This window comes from Pezoporus occidentalis, unplaced genomic scaffold (assembly GCF_034315485.1).
Source record: "Pezoporus occidentalis ecotype Australia unplaced genomic scaffold, CSIRO_AGI_Poc_V1 ctg108, whole genome shotgun sequence".
NCBI classification, from domain to species: Eukaryota; Metazoa; Chordata; class Aves; order Psittaciformes; family Psittacidae; genus Pezoporus; species Pezoporus occidentalis.
The window spans coordinates 2489855-2496997 of NW_026912865.1; positions in this window are offsets into that span (position 1 = coordinate 2489855).

Sequence of the window (7143 nt, forward strand, 5' to 3'; positions counted from 1 at the left end):
ATTCTACCTGGAGTAAAACCCAGTACTTCATCTCCTCACTGATGAAACTGCATCATACTTTTTCTGCATTACCCACATTGCAACCTTGCAATCCTTTTAATTTGCATTCCACAAAGCACTGCACCCAAAAAAGCACTGCACACTCTGGACTCACTCCTGTTGATCCTCTTCAATGAAATGAAAGTGATGGCTTCTGTGAAAGAGGAAGTATTGCTGGGAGTGACATATGAGCATTGAGCAGAACAATGTAATGAGTAAGCACCTGAACCTTGAAGGGAATCTCCATTGAAGTAAAACACAATAGGAGAGGCTAATTCAATTATCAACTGATGCTTGTTGCTTGAACAAACTTTACTGAATTATTAAAAAAAAAAAAAACGGCAGAAAATACACAGCCAATGAACACACTGGCAAAAATACACACACGTTAATACCTTGAGTTGGTACAGTTTGCCTTAGATTTTAGGCTTCCCATCTTACTGGTGGTGTTTTTTCCTGGCTCCTTCTCATCTTCTTCCGCAGAAGAAAATGATCTAACATGGCTGAACATCTGAAAGTATTTTCACACCACTCTACTAGCCCTTTATTTCTAGTACCCTCCTGTATAATCTTTCCTCCAGAGCTGCTGCCCTCAAAGCCTTGAGTTACACAGACTTCCCATTTTATCCCTGGCACTATTACATTTTATCCGTGGCACTATTACATTTCATTCCAAAGAAAGATGCAAACACTCATTAGGCTGAGGTGTGCCAGGCCACTAATTGAAACATGCTATTAACCAGACTAAGGAAAAGCAGAATTTAAATATCACACAAATGCACCTAGTTCTCCAGGAGCCCTCCTACTCAGAGCAAAGCAGCCTGAACAGTGATGGCACCGATTTAAATGTATTAGAAAAACAAGCCCATTTTTTCCTATTAAAACTTTATTATAAGGCAGCTAGTCAATCATTACAGTCACTTTGGGCAGCAGTGAGAAAAAAATGAGTCAAGCACCAGAACACTAGGTGTGATCATTTTCACTATTAGGATAAAAATCTTACCAGGGTCAGCCAGAGTACTTTAAATCTAGTTAATGTAATTTGATCTGATTTTTTAAAAGGTTATTAAGACAACAAACAAGCAAAAAATAGCAGGCAAAATTTATCCTTATTTCTATGTAAATGCATTACTTCATCCTTATGAGAACATCCATTACTGTAGCAAAAAAACAGGTTTTTTTAGCTTAACAATAAAAACAATTTAACTTAGCTCATGTCAAAGTTTATCGTATGACTTTAAAGCATCTGTTAACTTTAACAGCATAAATGAAATCATCACTGAATATGGCCTCACAAGGCAATTTTTTTTTTTAATGTTTAAACCATTCTTGTCTATACCCCCTTGTCATTAACTGGTAAATCAGTAATTTATTTCCTATTAGAATTTATATAGTTTGCAGCAATTAAGAAGAAAAGCATAATTGCTGACAAACCCAGGGCACTATTTAAATCACTTCCTTGTTGACAACATATTTCTCCTTCCTAAAACTGAATGTCACTGAAATCTGATTTGTACAGAACCCTTGTGGACTCATCATTCAAATGTACTGCACCTGTCACCTGTGTGCTAGCATTCTGCTAAGGATCAATTTACATAACCTCATTTAATGGTTCATAAATCATACCCATTAAGCCCAGCTAACAGGAACCAAGGGTTCTAATTTATGCTGCCTTTCATAGCAGAAAATTGGGAGGCTGGAGCCTGTGGATAAAGAACCCAGGTCTTGCCTTTGATTGTTGATTGTGATGGTAAATGTATGGATGATGAGAACAGATTTTCACTTTATTGATTTCCTGCCAAAGCACAGCATGCTTTATTGTGAAAGGGGGCCTTTTGGCAGCAGTGCTAAAAGTGGCAGTTGTTTAGGAGCCCTTTGCCAAGATGACATCTAAGACAATACTGAGTGGTAAATACTAAAATAATATCAAGCTGAAATGTTAATTTTTAAAAAGAAACCTCCCAAAGGTTCATAAAATCAATGATGTTTTCTACCCCAAAGCACCTAACTAATAAACATGAAGCCAGGTGATTACTGTGGGGTATTAATTTTTTTTTAAAATCTATTTTTCTTAAATTCTTTATTCTGTTATAAATTATTCATGGTATTTCAGTCAAAGTAATGCAGATGTGAAACCCGCTGTAGAGTGACAGTTCAGCCAGAGTTGTGAGCTGGGCCTGTCTTGAGCTTTGTACTGTGATCCTCCCTTTGATTAAATACCTGGAAATAGCTTTTTCTGTCATTTGATTTTCCATTTTTAAGTTCTATTATTTAGTAGGTGGCTGCGTGCCGTAGTTAGTGTATTGCCAAATGGCATATGCATATGCATAGGCATACAGCAGTCTTCCCACATGAGTTTAGGCAGGGTCTCAATATACCAAAAATAGTCTTGGTATTACTTTCTAGAATGAAACAAACTGTGCTGGTTTGTTCCCCTTGCCTCATTTAAATTGCACCCCTTCATTTCAGCTCACTCTCTACATTTCTGCTTAAAAGTAAGAAACCCTACTTTTCTTTATCTTCACTTAGGACAGATTGATCTCAACAACTGGTAATTTAATCACTACTCCTGCAGATGGACAAACAACTTTGTAGGTCTGAGATTGCAGTTTGTGTCTTCTGCCAGCCCTGATACTGATTTGATAAGACAAACAACGTGCTTGGGCTTTTTCTTCTTTTCTACCTAAACTCTAGGAATTAAGAGCTTTATCTTGGAAGATGGTCATTATGGTCTAGGGAAATACTGAAGCTACTGAATAGCTTTGATAAATAGCAAGATAACTTGTTCAGAAAGAAAACACAACTCAGTGGCTGGGGCATTAGCTGGGCTGGGAAACTTCCTATTGAGGTCCACCATAGATTTCCCTTCCGACCTTGAGAAATTCACTAGAATCCTATTCACAAAATGCACTTATTTTGTTCAGTAAATTTCTAGTATAAAATACATAAATAGTCAAAAGAGGAGTTATTAAAACCCTACTACTTGCCTTCCTCTCCCATTCATATCGTTCTGTCAAGCTGAGCTGCAGAATCCTGTCTTTTTATGTGCTGCTTTCATCTGGTGGTTATCTATCACAGCTCTGCCTGATGGAGAGAGCTCTCCAAGCCTAGAACAAGTATTCCGGCACTTTGAGATGAACTTTCTAAGTCCTCAGCTGGGACAGAACACAAATAAAAATCTCACACAGTGTATCAAAATCCTCTACTTACTCCTCTGTGTTATAAAATACGCTGTATTCTTTCCTGTCCATGTTTATGCAGACCTTTGTCATGTAAGTGTGCTCTATGAGATCTATATAAACAAGACCCAGGAATGACAGACAGGGGAACACTTCATAGGTCCTGATAGGTCTTAGTAGTAATGGAGTAGTTTACCTCTATTGAGATGGATATACTTGGCATCCCAGCACTTATAAAACCAGAAAATTAGGTGGATGTTAGGCACCTTCATGGACAAGGATTTTGAGGATTTTAATCTTGGGCTTTGAGGGAGTAACAGTTGTCCCTTCAACAGCTATGATCTTAGATCAACCTAGATCTTCAAGCTCCAAGAGTAAGTTTTGGTGAATATTACTTGGGCAGATTTACACATTGCCACTGTGTCCTGGGTTCATCTGGTGGCTATCTATCACAGCTCTGCATGATGGAGAGAGCTGGCTGGCTGGGTTTAAACCACGACACACTGTGAGCTTCCCCACCTCATCCTTTTCCTTCAGGTCACTAAGTCTGTAGCAAAATGGCAAAATGAGTATGTGGCTGTACCTCAGCCGTTCTAGTTCCCAGCTTTGCGTATTGACCTTACTGCTGTTGGTGTTTGCACTGAGACCGTAGTATGAAGTGCAGCAGCTGGGAAATGAGCACACATTTGATTCAAACCTCTCTCTTTCTGCAATGGTGGCAGCAGCTTCTGGCAAAGGAGAAGAGAGAATAGATGGGACAAACAACATCTTAAACTACCACAGTTGCTTACTGTTCTGTACAAAAGTGGATCCCTCAGCCTCCATCTCACTTTAAGTTTGCAAAATGGGGAGTGCTGTAGAAACTACATACATTTAAAAGGATAGGAGCAATTAAGACCACATTAATGTCTTAGATTTCTTCTCTCAGTAGCAGCATATATTTAAGTGTTTTGCAGTATTGAAGCCTGAATGTTAATTGTTTTGTAGATTGCAGTCCTACATTGGTTTCTTTGTCTCATGAACTCTAATATTATTTTTTAGAGATGGAAACTGTTGAGTATCCTCCAGTTATTCTAATGCACCTGAGTCCTGGGTTCAGACATCCCTACTATTCAAGTCCTCGGCCTTCACTTAAACAGAAGCCAACAACCCTACTGAAGAGAGAGAAGGACTTGTAATCTCAGCCTACATGCTAGTAGGTTCATGTCACTGTACTAAATTTTCATTTGTGACATAAATAATATTTCAGTTCAAGATCCCAGAGGTGAAGGGTTTTAAACTCAAGCTTGGCTCTACTAAAAAAAAATACTTTGCTGCTGGAATTCTGCTATTCAATTTCAAGGTTCTATTAATCAAAACAAAACAAGCACAAAACCACAGCCCACAAAATATTATTCTGGTTGTTATTTATATGAGCATTATTTATTTTTCAGATGCAGGAGTGAGCTGAAGTTTATTGAAGGAAGCATCTCTGCAGGTGCCTGGGGATGTCACTGGCAAATCTTACTGATCTGCTTTAAGGTGTAACCACATAGAGATGTTCTCATGCCTTCCTCACAAAGGAAGGTTGCCACTGCTGTAGTAACAAAGCAGAAAAGATCATGTGACTACATTTTAAGTTTGCTGTCTGAAATGCTATCTTTATCCTCCTTTCCTGTGGAGGTCATAGCAGAGCAATGGAGATAATACCTCAGGAGGTTTGAATGTCACAAATACATTCTTTGGAATCCGGAGTTTCTGTGATAACTTTGTTTATTTAAATGAAATCACAATCGTTTTGTTTTAATAAGGACTAAAGCAGATCAAGACCAATTCTAATCTCTGCAGAACATTTCTTCCCCGGTACTGTTCCTTCAAGGCTTATGCGCACAGTTATCCTAATGGATTGCAGTGAGCCCACTGACATGGCTAGATCCACAACTTACATAAACTCCATTCTAATCAACAGGACTCCATGACTTGCAGTAGATTGCAGTTGATTTCCACAAGTGGAACAAAGCTGATGAGAGAGACTGTAGCCACCATTTAAGTCAATCATGTTTCTCCATTTGACTTCAAGGCAGACAAGGCTTAGCACTACAGCATTCCCATGTAATATCAGTGGCATTAATGGGTATATCCCATGGTGCATAAGACTACTCAAGAGCACAGAAAATACATGGTCCGAATGCCCAAAGTACACTGTACCACTGGACCTACCCATGTGTGTATAGACCTATTTCAGTCAGTATGAGAGTGCTGAGATACTGGAATGGGTTGCCCAGAGAAGCTGTGGATGCCCCATCCCTGGAAGTGTTCAAGGACAGATTAGATGGAGCTTTGAGCAACCTGGTCTAGTGGAATTTGTCCCTGCCCATGGCTGGTAGGTTGGAAGTTGGTGATCTTTTAGGTCCCTTCCATCCCAAACCATTCTATGATTGATTCTATGATTTTTTTAAGAGAAAGCTAATTTATTGCAGCTATTTAACTGTGTCATTCAGAGTTACCGTATCTCTTACTTTTTCCTTTCCTTGTCTTTGGAATGCAGGCAGATATCCAAGATATTTAGGGCTCTGACAGAGTTGTTGATGACACATTAAAATTAGGCAGCTAATACTACTCTAGTGGGTCTTGAACTCTCCAAGGCAGAGTTGTCCAATATGCTTATAAATCAGCTGTGAAAAGTTCACATCCTCAGACGGTTATGTTATAGGTAACACAAATTATGAATAGTTTGATCTACCCAGTGACTTGTGGTGGGTACACCTGATGGCATTTGCCAGCATAGTCAGAAATTAATCTTTATCAGCAGAAACCAGGTATAACTTAATTGAAAATTATATATAATCCAAGTACAAAACTGGTGTAAATGGAATAAGGCAATTCTACAAATAGAAGACACTATGTAAAGTAGCATGAAAAATCCGATATCTGACCTATTTTTTAGTTTTAATGGAGGTTAAATAAAACAGACTACACAATATTTTTGAGTCAAGTTGGGAGCAAAAGTACAAACTCTGCTCCAGATCTAACATGAGCTTAACACAGTTAAACTTTACAGGATACAAGTATGATCATACTCAAATGCTGTCTCTTTAATGCAAAGATCATTGTACTTGCAAAACTATGGCCAACTATACCCTTTCAGCCATGATCCTGCTGATACAGTACTTCATTCTTAATTGAGACATGTCCCAAGATTATCCTGAGAACATAAAAAGTCTCAATTTACATGCAAAATTCCAGGAAAATCCCAGTCACACATACTAGCAGACATCCTATATGGGCTCTTGTCTTGCAAGCTTTCTAGTCCACAGGACAGCTCTGTGTGGCATACTGAAAATGGATTGAACTATTTCTCTACTGTTTAGTATTTTTTAAACATTGGAATTAAAAGAATCCCAAGTTATTCTAATATTGGTTCAACTGTATTTCTTAAGAGGGAAATAAATTTACTTTTTGAGGTCACAGAAGCCTAAATAATATGAGGGGGTTAGCTTTTTTTCTAAAGGTAAAAAAGATATGTGTAATAGCTTTGCCTATCCTGCTGCTGCTCTTCACTCCTCTTAGTACTTCCTCAATATGTAGCCTAATTTCGATAAAATTATTCAGAAAGGTTGGAATAATAATACTATTTTTGATAATAATTTTATTATTATATAATAAAATTTATTATTTTAATTAATAAATCATAAATTTTAAATAAATCATAACGTTTATTATTTAAATTATTATTAATAATATAATAATGTCAATAAAATTATTCAGAAAGGTTGGAATTCTTTAAAGAGAGATTTCAGATTAAAGCTGAGTAGGACATACATGAAAGTAGGCAGCTGGGCAGGGGTATAAAATTAAAATGTTCCCATTGTCAGTAAAAATGTGGTACAACATCAGCCACAAAACCACAAGAAATGAAGTCTAACATAGGAGAGACACTGTAGAG